Raw genomic sequence first — 14,290 nt, forward strand, 5'->3', positions numbered from 1 at the left:
CTGTATTGTAGTTAGTTTTATGCACAAAATTGAAAAGTTTTCTTAATTCTTAGATTTCCCATGACTTTTTAGATCCATTCATATCTATTTAAAGCAATAAGTTATAAATATATAAAAAAAAAAAAATTCCTTTTCCATTTAAAAAAAAAAAAAAAACATTGAAATTGTAAATTTGTGGTTTAAAACTATTTTATGTTGGCTTTAATTCTGTGCCAAATTTGATTGTAATTATATTCAATCTTATGTACCCTGTATTTTATGTGGGATTTATTTGTACGGATTGTGTGTGTGAGAGAGAGTGTGAAGACTCATGGCAAAGTGCAGAGCAAAGAAGATTTTGTGGAGAAGCCTTTCCACGAAGTGAAGCATATGATCAGTACATGACTGGAATGCGAAGAGTCAAGACAGATGGTGACAACTGGTTTTCACGAGTGTCTCGTGGGTAAGGCTTTCCCACGAGATACCCACAAAACATTCTGTTTTGCCAATTTGTCATATCTGATACACCTTGTCCCTAACCACACTATATATACCCACATTACCCACAGATGTTGAGAAGTGCTTTTCAGGGGTAAAACCCTAGGCACAACCCTTGAGAGTGAGAGATTGTTATACCCACAATTTTCTACACAATCCATTGTGATTTTTCTCAACTCCTAACTCTCCATTTCCATATCCTTAAGAGATTGATAGCCCAAACACTTACCACACCCATTCTGAGTGTCAAGTGAGGTTTTGGTGTTGCTAGGAAGCATTGGAAGAAGCCAAGCTTTGGCAGATGCAATCGGGCGTATTGTGAGATCCGAAGAGTTAGACAAGACACGGTTCTGAGAAGCCTTGTTGGAGTAGGAGCTTGGAGGGCTTAGGTGCATTGGGTAGATTAGGCTTGGAAGGTCTCTTGCTATTCATGTATCCCAATTGAATGTCTAGTGGATTGATTTACCGCTTGGACGGTGGCGGAGAGGTTTTACGTCGATAACACATCAATGTGTTATCTTGTGTTTGCATTCTTCTTTTCTACTCTTTTAGCTTTCATTTTACTGCTGTGATTTGATGAATATGGCTTAGAGTAGTTTTATTGTTTGTTTGCTCGCATTTACTTTATTCCGCACTTAGTTTAAGTAAGAGTAAAATCAATCGAGCCGTAATCTTTAATTTAGGGGTCTAAATAGCTCTTATGTTTTAACACATTTTCGAGCTTTGAATTGATATAAGAGCGGGTACACTTATTTGGTTTCATTAGCTAAGTTTGATCCTTAACCCCTTTGTGATGGACCGATCACAATCGCTCAATGCTCCACCATTCTTTGATGGGAGCAACTATGCATTTTGGAAAGTTCGCATGAGGGCATTCCTGTGTGCTATAGATGAGTCAGTATGGGATTCCGTCGAGAATGGGTATGTTAAACCCACGATAGCCAAGTTCAAATGGGACAAGGTAGCTCTTGCTTTGGCGAATGCAAATAGTAAAGCTATTAACACTCTATTCTGTGGTGTGTCTACTGATGAATTTCACAGGATATCGAATGAGGAGACTGCCAAGGAAGCTTGGACAATTCTTGAGACTACCTATGAGGGTACTGAGAAAGTCAATGACACAAAACTCCAAATGCTTACCACTCGATTTGAAGAGCTCAAGATGGGTGAAGATGAGTCTTTTGATTCATTCTATGGGAAGCTTAATGAAATCATAATTACCAAGCTCAATCTCGAAGAGAAGATTGAGGATGCTAAAGTGGTGAGAAAGATTTTAAGGTACATACCGGAGAGCTTCTGTGTGAAGGTCACAGTTATAGAAGAAAGTAAAGATTTGGATGAGATCAAGATCCAAGAACTCATTAGATCTTTCCAAACATATGAGCTTGGACTGCCGTCCCACAAGTCGAGCAAATCACTTGCTCAAGTCGAGCAAATTACTTGCTTTCAAAACCATCAATGAGAGAATGGATGATTCCTCCGAAGAAGATGATGTGGAGAAGGAAGTAGCATTCTTTGCAAAGAACTTCCGAAAATTTCTGAAGATAAAAAACAGTGAGAAGTCGTTCAATAAAGGAAAGTATTCATCCCCCAAAGGTGATAGGAAGGAGTTCAAGAAGAAAGATGGGAAGGATTCTCAATTCCCTTAAGGAATCGTGTGCTAGGAATGAAACGGTCATGGACATCTCAAGAAGGGGTGTCCCAACTATTTGAGAGGGAAGGGTAAAGTGTTTGCCACTACCTTTAGTGATTCTGAAAGCTCAAATTATGACACGGAAGGAGAATGTGATAGTGAAGGAAATTATAGGGCCTTCATGGCAATTACCTTCATTGATTCTAAGGATGAGTTGAGCAGTTTGGTTGATGAACTTGGTGATCTTTCCAAGGATGAGGAAGTTGAAGAATTGGAAGATGAAGACGTATGCCAAAATGAAGGGGAGAACAACCTTCAAGAAGCATATGATTCTCTATTGAAAGATTGTGGCAAATAGCCAAAGTTGCAAACCTAGCTGTGAAAAAGATGAAAAAGGTTGAAGAAGAACATAGGTGTATACTTGTGCAACTTAAGGAAGCAAAATGTGAAGTAGAAGGACTCAAAGGAGAACTGGTTGAAGCTTATTTGAAGATCAAGTTTCTTGAACTTGAAATTATCCAAGCTAATGTCAACGTTGAGCGCATCTCCACCAAGAAACTTGACAATGTGCTATCCTCACAAAAATCGTCACATGATAAGACCGGTTTGAGCTATATTGGAGAAGGAAGCTCTAGCAGTGAACCCAAGAAGGAAGTAAGGTTTGTATCAACCAAGAATGAAGAGAAACTCAAATAAGTGAAGCCTAAGATTGAGATCCCTACTGTAGTAAAAAGAACCATTGGTGCAAAACCAAAGGAAAAGGGAAGTCATTACCCAAAAATCAAAGGGGGCCTCAAGTAAAGCACTTATGTCATCATTGTGGCATACAAGGGCACACAAGGCCGAATTGTTTCAAGCTTCATGCACTCAAGAAGGCTGACTCTATGCGTGGCCAGGAAAGTTCAAAGAGAAGACCAAAGAGAGCACAAGCTAAGAGAGATAGTGAGAGACATCTCATTGGAGATGTTATGGAAACGTTGAAGAACATATCATTTACCTTGCTAGTTTTACTTTGAGGTTTGAAGGTTATGTTGATCATACCCCTCCATCTAAGGCTCCCACCTAAAACACTCATAAAGTGTCGGTGAAGAAGGGTACTTATGCATGATTACTTCCTATGTCCATGCATTAATACTTCCAATGTTTAAGGTCATAGGTTCATGCATCATGACATACATAATCTTCTTGTGTCATTGCTTTTGGCTTAGAGCATGTTTCTTTTTCAAGTTTTGCTTTGTACTTGTTTTTTTGTTGTCGTTGATCTTACTTTACATGTTCTGTTTTTTAGTGTGTTGAAAAATTCAAAAAACCATAAAAATTGAAAAATCTCCTAAAAGTTTGATCGCTTGTGTTGTGTATATCACATGTGAGTTTGGCCTAGTAACTTCGTACTAATGGCGCAGTGTATTTACGAGCTTAGCTTGTTATGTATGCACATCTATCTTTGTGGGAAAAATCTTGAAATCTATGTGTGACTGTTGTAAATTGATCTTCAAGCTTGTCATGTATGATTGGTCAATAGTTTTGTTAGTTTTGATACATGCATAGACTTGTGTCTATATATCTTCCCATACTTTTTATATTTTTGCTTGAAGAGCTCAACAAATGTAAATCTCAAAATGAAAAGAGATAATGAGCTACAAAAGCCATCGCATATACTAATATTTGACTAGGAAAAAGGGAAATTGACTTATATTGAAATGTATGGTGCTCAAAAAGCCAAAGGCTTATTCGCAATATTGAAATATCAAAAATTTCAAGCATTGATCTTAAAATGAGATGTATTATTCAAAAATGATCAAATGTTATGATTTGTAAAGAAGCCAAATGAAAAGCTCCAAAGATGTGTAATCATTTTCTTGTGAGAGGTCATATATGTTCATTTCTCTAATTGAAATAGGCCACTTGACTTAGTACCAGTTGTGCATGACTTGATTGAATTGGTCATTGAAGTTTTACTTTGGACTGAGGACTATTTCACATTTGATACTCACACACAACACACAAGACTTTTGTTCAACAAATGCTTATTTCATTTGTGTGATTGTACATAATCAAATGTGATGTGTATGCTCAATTGTTTGTCGATCAAACCCAAAAAGATTTTTGAGTATTTTATATGTTTTTGAAAGTGTTTTTATGTTTTCATGCATTAAGTTTTTGCTCAAAATGCATTTTTGTGTTGTTCTTCAAAAACTTCTTCAAAGGCATTTTCATGAGAAGGTCGCGACTAAGCTCTTCCAGTGTAAAGAGATTAAGGCAAAAACTTGAAAATACAAAATTCAGACAGAGACTTTTGCGACTATTTCACGACTAATGGCTTCCCACGAAAAGTTTTGTGCTTCAGATGCATTTTTCGCGAGTAACTTCGTGAGTATGTAACCCACAAAAAATGCGTATTTTCAGTTTTAAAGGGCTAATGTGATAGATTTTTAAACACACTTGAGTTCCCTCTCTTCACCTTCCTCGTGCCTTTCTTAACCCAAAACCTTATTTCACTCCAAAACCCAATCAAATCTCAAAGGAAAAGCTCTTCAAATCTATTCTAAGGTATGTCTCTACAATCTTTTCTCTTTATTTCCTTAGATTATGCAGAAAATTTCTAGGTTTTTCTTGAATTGGATATTTTCGAAAAAGGGTTGGGAACCTATGATTTTGTGATTTTTTTTTCAAAATTTTTGATTGGGCTTTGTCCCATTTGTCTTGTTTGTATCTGTGTTGGCCCCATGTGGCAATTTTAACTTGTATTTAGGTAGATTTTCAATGATCATGCATTGTCCACATGCTAAATAGAGTGTTGCATATCAAGTGTTTGATAAAATGCTTAAGTGGCATTTTTGAGTTGTTTTGGACTCCAATGAGTTCCAAATTCTGGGATTACCCATGATTGAACTTGTTTAACATGTTTTAATCATTGGGTGTGTGTTTTACACACTTTGACCTAAAGGTGCCTATCCATGCCTTGCCATGCATCTCCTAGGCACACCTTATGCACACTACATGCACACTTGATGTACACACATGCACAGTTGTCTTTCTTTTTCTTTTTTCTTTTTTTTTGCATTTTAATGATATTTACATGTTTTACCACTTAAAACATGTTCATTTGACATTGTTATGTTCTATTTTAAGTGTTGCACTTCTGTTTTGGACTAACTTAACACTAATCAAGTTTTTGCTCTTGTTTTGTGTTTTCCACTAGTTTTCTCTTGTTTTGTGATTATGTGTGTAGAAGTATCTATTCAAGAAGTCAACTATGAAAGGAGGTAGCAGCAAAGGAAAAGAGCCTATGATTGATGTTGATAACCTCTCTCCAAGGCCAAAGAGGACTCAATCACTGACAGGGGTTTTTGATCCTGACAAGTTCAGATCCTATGCTACATTTCAGAATTATGAGAATTATTTTAGAGAAGCTTCATTATTGGTTGAAAGGGCTGTTAAGCAGGCGTCTCTTCTTGAAAAAAAATCCCTAAATGGTTTGCCACCAAGGATTGGAACTACCCACTTGCCAACCTTGATGATGCATATGAGAACATGGTGAAAGAGTTCTATGCTAATGCTATTTTTGAATAGGATGAATTCAAATGCTGGGTTAGGGGAAAGAGTTTCTCAGTGATACCGGTTTATCTGGTGGAGATCCTACACATCAACTGGCCGATGTTTCCAAAACCACCGGTATATGACGACTTGAATTTGGAAGAGGAAGTTCTTCGAGAAGCCTTAGGAGATAACTTGGAGATCTCATCTAATGGGAAATCAGTAAGTGTGGCATCCCTATCTCTCGAATTGAGGCTACTCACGACGATCACGTTTCACAACCTCTACCCGTTATCAAGCACTGGGTACATGAATCTCGATCAAGTGTTGTTCCTTCACAATTTGATCATTGACGAGGAGATTGATGTGTGCTCTCACATTTTCCATATCTTGGCCAAAACAGTTGAAAGGACTGCTTCAAGAAACTATCTTCCCTTCTGCCGCCTTATTTCAAAGATTCTAAAGCTCAAAGGCGTGCATCCTATGGAAGATGAGCACCCATACCCACAACCAAGTCCAATAAACATCCACACACTCAATGCCAGCATAGGTCACACCAGAAAGAGCACCAAGCAAGAGAGCCATGCTCTGGGTAGTTCCAGCTCTAGCTCACATACCTATGATGAAAAGCTAGACAACATCATGGCCACTCTCTAAGAGATCAACACTAAAGTATCCGGACTAGCTACCATCATGCACTCCCAACACATTCACTTTGACACAAAGTTCACATCTCTCCAGACTCAGTTTGACCAAATTCAGAGGAAGTTAGAAGAATATAGAGACTAGCTATTCCATGACAAAAAGGGGGAGATGGTTATTAATAGGGGGAGTGTAGTGATAGGACTTTTTGTCTCACATCACCTGTTTATATTTTTATTACTTTCTTTTAAATCTTTAAGTACTTTGGTTTAATTTCAGTTTAATATTCAATACTTTGTTTATATCACTGCTTTGTAACATTTTTTTAGTGCTTTTAGATTATCTTGAGTACTACAATCTTGTAAACACTTGTACTCTTGTTAGATCTTGTATCCTTAATGCAAATATTTCTCGTATTTTGCATTGGTTGTGTGTTAGACATGCAATTGATCTTTGTGTTGGTCTTTATTGCATTGCGTGTTTGGATGATTATTTACTAGCTAAATGTTCATTGTAGTCATTCTTTAATGACTGTTCTTGTATGATCAAGATATGCTTAACTGTCTATATAGTGTTTATTAACTTGATCGCACTTTACTTGCTCATATACAAACCTTGTAGTCAACTTGTCATAAGCTTAATGAAATTTTTGTTTGTGTCCGAGTGTTTTAGGTCACAGGTATATGCATGCAAGTGCTTCACAGCTTCTAGATTAGGTGTGAGTGAGTTTTACCACTGTTCCCAAACTCACGTTTAAGTCTAGAGTCTGTTTTAGGGGTTTTGTCATGGAATAGCCAAAGGGGGAGATTGTAAACCTGTGGTTTACAATTATTTTATGTTGGCTTTAATTCCATGCCAAATTTGAATGTAATTATGTTCAATCTTATGTACCCTATATATTTATGTGGGATTTATTTGTAAGGGTTGTGTGTGTGAGAGAGAATGTGAAGACTCAAGGCAAAGTGTAGAGCAAAGAAGATTTAGTGGGTAGCTAGCGAGAAGCCTTCCCGTGAAGTGAAGCATGTGATCAGTACATGACTGGAATGCGAAGAGTCATGATAGATGGTGATAGTTGGTTTTCGTAAGTGTCTCGTGGGTAAGGCCTTCCCGCTGGATACTCGCGAAACATTCTATTTTACCAATTTGTCATATCTGATACACTATGTCCTTAACCACACTATATATACCCAACATTACCCATAGATGTTAAGGAGTGCTTTTCAAAGAGAAAACCCTAGCCACAACCCTTGAGAGTGAGAGATTGTTATACCCACAATTCTCTATACAATCCATTGTGATTTTCCTCAACTTCTACCTCTCCATTTCCATATCCTTGAGAGGTTGATAACCCAAACACTTACCACCCCTATTCTGAGTGTCAAGTGAGGTTTTGGTGTTGTTGGGAAGCATTGAAAGAAGCCAAGCTTTGGCTGATGCAATCGAGAGTATTGTGGGATCCAGAGAGTTAGACAAGACACAGTTTCGAGAAGTCTTACTGGAGTAGGAGGTTGAAGGGCTTAGGTGCATTGGGTAGATTAAGCTTGGAAGGTCTCTTGCTATTCATGTATCCCAACTGAATGTCTAGTGGATCGATTTACCGCTTGGAGGGCGGCGGAGAGGTTTTACGCCGAGTACTTCGATTTCCTCTTCGATAACACATCGGCGTGTTATCTTGTGTTTGCATCCTTCTTCCCTACTCTTTTAGCTTTTATTTTAATGCTGTGATATGATGAATATGGCTTAGAGTAATTTTATTTTTTGTTCGCTTGCATTTACTCTATTCCGCACTTAGTTTAAGTAAGAGTAAAATCAACCGAGTTGTAATCTTTAATTTGGGGGTATAAACAACTCTTGTGTTTTAACACATTTTCGAGCTTTCAGAAATGAATGCATTTGTCATTACTTAATAGTTTCACATAAATGCTAAATGTAAATAAGGTGGAAGCCTAAATGAAGAGAATGGCATACAATGTGCCACTTAGCAGAACCTCGTGCTTTCTCACATGAGGTCTCTGCTTTTATATATACTAGTCACAGACTCACACGATGCATGGGAATAGATAATTATTTTGTAATTTTGATATAATGTATAATTTTCTTTCCTAAATTTTTTTGAAGATAATTTACTCTCACAAAAAATTAAACAATTTCTAAACTTTTAATGTTAAGTGGTCCATATTATTCTAAATTATGTTATAATGTGTTATGTTTCATAAATTTTTTTTTTTTTACAACCAAACTTTTTAAGTTTCAAATATATTATTCAAATTTCTCATTCTCTTAAAGGATATTATCATTATAATCAAAACTCATCACAAAATTACACTTGATATTACTCAAATAATTGATAGGCACATTCAAATACATAGCCAAGATTGTGTTTTGATATATATTCAAATTCGCACTTCTAAAATGACTAAGTATTAACTCAATAAATAATTTTAAAAAAAAGCTATAAGAGAGAGAGAGAGAGAGAGAGAGAGAGAGAGGACTTGTGATATGGAACTCAAAAAACACAACACCAAAAAGTATTAAACCAAAATAGAGTTATAAGAAATACAATGATTCGTCAACTTAAAGTAAAGTTGCAAGAAAGACAAAAAAACAAAACAATCTTAATTAAGAACTCAAAAGGTGAAGCATAAAAATATTATTTCCCATATAATATTTATTGATATAATTTTGTACACAAACTATGTTAGAAATTTGACAAATTTTCTTAATATCCAAACTTTCTCTCTCTGATATCAAAAGCATAGAAAACGTATATAAAAAATGGATAAGCCATAGAAAAAAAATGAAACAACTACTTTCAAGACCTAAAATACAATAAATCCACATTTTTGAAAAAAAAAAAAAGGTTACCTTTAAAACCGCAAATATAGAAAACGTATCTCAAAATTTTATAATTAAAAAAAAAAACACACAAAAATGTAAACTTTTTCCCAAACCAAACCCCTACAAAACTATGATTCAAAACCTAAAAGGAATATATATACCCAAATTTTCTCACCCTCATATCAAACAGAAAAAATGTATACAAACTCTTTTATAACTCAAACCCAAAGCCTAACAAAACCATGATTCAAAAGTTTAAAAATAAATAAGTAAATAAAATCTCATAAAAATCAAAATTTTCTCTCCTTAATATCCAAAACACAAAAATGATATCTCAAAATTTTATAATCAAATAGAAAAAAAAAAGAATGAAAGAAATAAATTATCTACAAATTTAGCGAACTTCAGCTTGTCAATCACTTGCTACCTCGGATAGGCCATAGCTAACTGGAAACAACCAAAGAAAAAAACAAATAAGGAATAGGTTAGGTACTAAATAAACTTAAAAAAATCACAAATACTGAAATGCAAGGTGATTCCCTACTTCTATTCCCTAAGAAAACCTTTTTTTTTTTTTTTTTTTTTTTTTTTTTTTTATAGTTCCTATAGTGCAACAATTCCTGATGTGTCAATGCTCATCATGTATTGTAAAGTTGTAATTTACAACTATGTTTTTGTTGGCTTTTATTTCGTGTCAAATTTGATTGTAATTTTGTTCAATCTTATGTATCATGTATTTCATGTGGGATTTATTTGTAAGGGTTGTGTGAGAGAGAGAGAGTGTGTGTGTGTTAAGACTCAAGGCAATTGAAGACTAAAGCTATTTTCATAGGTATCTCACGAGTAAGCTTCCTGCGAAGTGCAGCATGTGCTCTGCACATGATTGGAATGTGAAGAGTTAGGACAGGATGGAAACAACTGGTTTTCACGAGTGTCTCGCGGGTAAGGCTTTCCTGCGAGATACTTGCGAAACATTCTATTTTGCTGAATTGTCATATCTGATACACACTTTTTGTACCCACATTATATATACCCCCATTGGTGCACACATAGTGACTTGAAGCAAAGCTCACATCACTGGATCCAAAACCGGTGTTTCTCAAATACCAAGGGATAGTGTTGAGGAAGAGGGTGGAGATACTAACGAGGAGATTGAGAGATTCACCTTTGCACTAGAGAGTTCTGCTCAACCATCCTCTCAGGCACAGGCACGGGGACCCGATAGACTTGATCGCCTCATTGCTATAGTAGACCAAATGTTTGGCATGCTTGACTCCCATATGCAGCACATTGCGGACCAGTTTGCATACATCCAGGGCCAAATCACTGCATTATCTTCTCAAATTGAGGATATGTTGATGATGCAGGGCTTAGATTTAGAGTCCGAGCAGTTCTAGCCTTTTTGGCCATTATGGTCAAAAAGGGGGAGAAAACTTTTGAGGGGGAGCATGCACAATTGAGGGGGAGCAGTGCTTAGTCATAGATATTGGATCATTATTGGCGGTTTAGCATTTTTATGTTTTGTTTTAAAATTTATTAGTGTTTATAGCTCTTGGATAGTTTTATTGCTTTCTTTTAAAGTTTAAGTACTTTGTTTTTATATTTCAGTTTAATATTCAGTACTTGTGTTTATTTCATTGCTTTGTAGCACTTTTTATTGTACTTTTAGATGTTGCAAAACTATCTTAAGTACCTCACACTTGTACCCCAGTAGGATTTTGTATCCTAGATGCAAATACTTTGTGTATTTTGTATTGGTTGTGTGTTGGACATGCAATTGATCATTGTGATTGGTCTTTATTGCTTTGCATATCGGGATGAGCATTTACTAGCTAAATGTTTATTGTAGTCATTCTTTAATGACTGACTTTGTTTGATCAAGATATGCTTACAAGTTATATAGTGTTTATGAACTTGATCGCACTTTACTTGCTCATATATGTACCATGTATTCAACTTGTCATAAGCTTAATGAAAGTTTTGTTTGTGTGCGAATGTTTCAGGTTACAGGTATATACATGCAAGTGCTTCACAGCTTCTAGATTAGGTGTGAGTGAGTTTTCCCATTGTTCCAAAACTCACATTTAAGTCTAGATTCTGTTTTAGGGGTTTTGTCATGGAATAGCCAAAGGGGGAGATTGTAAAGTTGTAATTTGCAACTATGTTTTTGTTGTCTTTTATTTTGTGCCAAATTTGATTGTAATTTTGTTTAATCTTATGTACCTCGTATTTCATGTGGGATTTATTTGTAAGGGTTGTGTGTGAGAGAGAGAGAGTGTGAAGACTCAAGGCAATTGAAGACTAAAGCTGTTTTCACGGGTATCTCGCAAGTAAGTTTCCCGCAAAGTGAAGCGTATGTCTTGCACATGACTAGAATGCGAAGAGCCAGGATAGGATGGAGATAGTTGGTTTTCATGAGTGTCTCACGGGTAAGGCCTTCCTGCAAGATACCCACGAAACATTCTGTTTTGCTGAACTAATATATCTGATACACACTGTTTGCACCCACACTATATATACCTCCATTACCCACATATGTTGAGGAGTGCTTTTGAGAGGAAACCCTAGCCACAAACATTGAGAGTTAGAGATTGTTATACCCACAATTCTCTACACAATTGCTTATGGATTTTCCTCAACTCCTACCTCTCCATTTTCATATCCTTGAGAGGTTAATAGCCGAAACACTTACCACACCCTTTCAGAGTGTCAAGTGAGTTTTTGATGCTATTGGAAAGCATTAGAAGAAGTCAGGCTTTGGCAGATGCAATCGGGCGTATTACAGGATCTAGTAAGCTAGAAAAGACAAGGTTCAACATAACCCTATTGGAGCAAGAAGCTTGGAGGGTTTAGGTGCACTGGGTAGATTAGGCTTGGAGGGTCTTCTGCTATTCATGTATCCCAACTTTATTCTCTAGTGGATTATTGACCACTTGGAGGCGGCAAAGAGGTTTTTTGCCAAGAACTTCGGTTTCCTCTTCAATAACACATCGTTGTGTTGTCTTTGTTTTTGCATCTCTCTTCCCTTAATCTTTGCCTTTTAATTACTATTGTGGTTGTGATTAATTTTGGTTTAGATTGTTTTACCAATTTTGTTTTAGCTTATTTTCATATTTCGCATATACATTGTTTGATTATAAGCTTGTGTTGGTAATTTGTATATTGGGGGTCTAAACGTTCATAGGTGTTTTACACAATATTTGAACTTTCATTCATAAAAGGAACTCAATTTGATCGATAGTGGTAAAATCAAAAGAGAAATCAACATTGGTATTGGATATTTTTCTTCTATCACCCACCTTTTTATCCTGTGATAAGTAGCATACATAGATTTAGTGCAAAATGCAGCACTTCTCGTTGGAGTTTTAATGGTCATTGGATATTGACATATGCCAAAACCTTCAAAATTTCTTAGTGATAATGATTTAGGGAAAAGTATCACTACCACAAAAATTCTAGCAAGAAGATTCTTAAAAAAAAAAAAAAAAAAAAAAAAAAAAAAAAAAAAAAAAAAAAAAGAATGACATTTCAATGTAATACATAAAGACCTGTACATTTCTTTGGTGGACTTAAAGTAGCATTGTATGAAAAAAATGTAGCAATGGAAAAAACAGCTCCAATGAAACCTACTCATATGTAACTCAAAAGTATCAGTATCAACTCCGTTATTGCTTCTGCAACTACATTTAGTTTCCAATTATGAGCTCCAAAAGAGTGAGACTTGAATAAAATATAGCAGCCAGATCCCACTACAATTCTTTTATTGTATTCTTTAGCATGGCTTTGAGAGTAGTTTTGTTGGTACTTGAGATCTCCGATGGCACATCTCCAACAAAATTAACCGGGAAAACCTAAAGAATATGCGGGATAAAAAGAGAAAAGAAAAAGAACTAACTTGAGATGAACTTTCGAAATTTGTAAAAGTGGGGTAGAATAATTGCAAATATATATAGGCAACAAATCAATAGTTTAAAAAAAATTATAATAGCATCTGAACGGTTTTCATAACTGCTTGATTAGGGAGAGAGAGAGTAAGTCATAGAGTTGAAGGAAGTTTGAATTAAAGGCGAATTGAATATATGTTAAAAAATTATAATAGGGAGGCAATTGAATGGTTTTCAAGACTGCTTGATCGGAGAGAGGGAGAGTCATAGAGTTGAAGGAAGTTTGAATTAAGGGTCAATTGAATTTATGGGAAAGAAAAAATTTAGGGAAACATTAATTGAGAGAGAGAGAGAGAGAGAGAGAGAGAGAGAGAGAGTAATATAAATATAAATATAAAAATAAATATAAATAAATAAATAAATATATATATATATATTTATATATATATATATATATATATATATATATAATGTGATGGTGTAATAAATGGGAAAACGCTAATTGCAAAAGGAAGGAAAATAGAAAAAGAAAAAGAAAAAAGCTAGTGTGGCCGCTGATGTGGCTTAATAAGAGCGTAGTAAAAATAAATACTACGCTTCAGTTTTTAAATATGTATGGATATAGAAAAATTGGGAATTTTGCGCTTATCGATTCTTCAAATTGATTTCTCAATAATGTAATTAAGGGTCCCAATTAAAAATTAAACTCCTAATTTTCTCAATGTTTCCCCGTAGGATTTAACAAAAGATATAGTAAGGTATTAAGTTTATTATTAAAATTATGGTTTTTCAATCTGGTTAGGATGTAACCAAATTGGATAAAATAATAAGTAATTGGGATATTTTTTTAGGGTTTGGTAACACCAATTGGGAGAAAACATAAAGATTTGGAATAAATCAAAGAATTAAAATCGTTAAGATTAGGACTTAGGCCAAATTTTGTGCTATTGATGTTCTTAATGATTTTTTGTCAAATTGAAGTTCCACTTATCAAATTAAGAAACCTAATTACAAGTTTGAACATCTAATTGGATGAGGTGACTCGCTGACTTTAGAATTTGAAATGAAGAACCTTTGAAAGGAAACAAAGATACTTGCTATGGAATTTGCACAAGATAGAGTGAATAGTAATGTTCTTTTGACACACAAAAAATGGGGTTGATTGTGGATTTGATTAGTTCATGTTTATTATGAGTTTGGTGGTAAAAAAAACTCTGATTTGAAAAGGAAGGCTTCAATTGAGGCATAGACTAGTAAATGGCCTGCCATAGATTGATAG

This window comes from Quercus lobata, chromosome 8 (assembly GCF_001633185.2).
Source record: "Quercus lobata isolate SW786 chromosome 8, ValleyOak3.0 Primary Assembly, whole genome shotgun sequence".
NCBI classification, from domain to species: domain Eukaryota; kingdom Viridiplantae; phylum Streptophyta; class Magnoliopsida; order Fagales; family Fagaceae; genus Quercus; species Quercus lobata.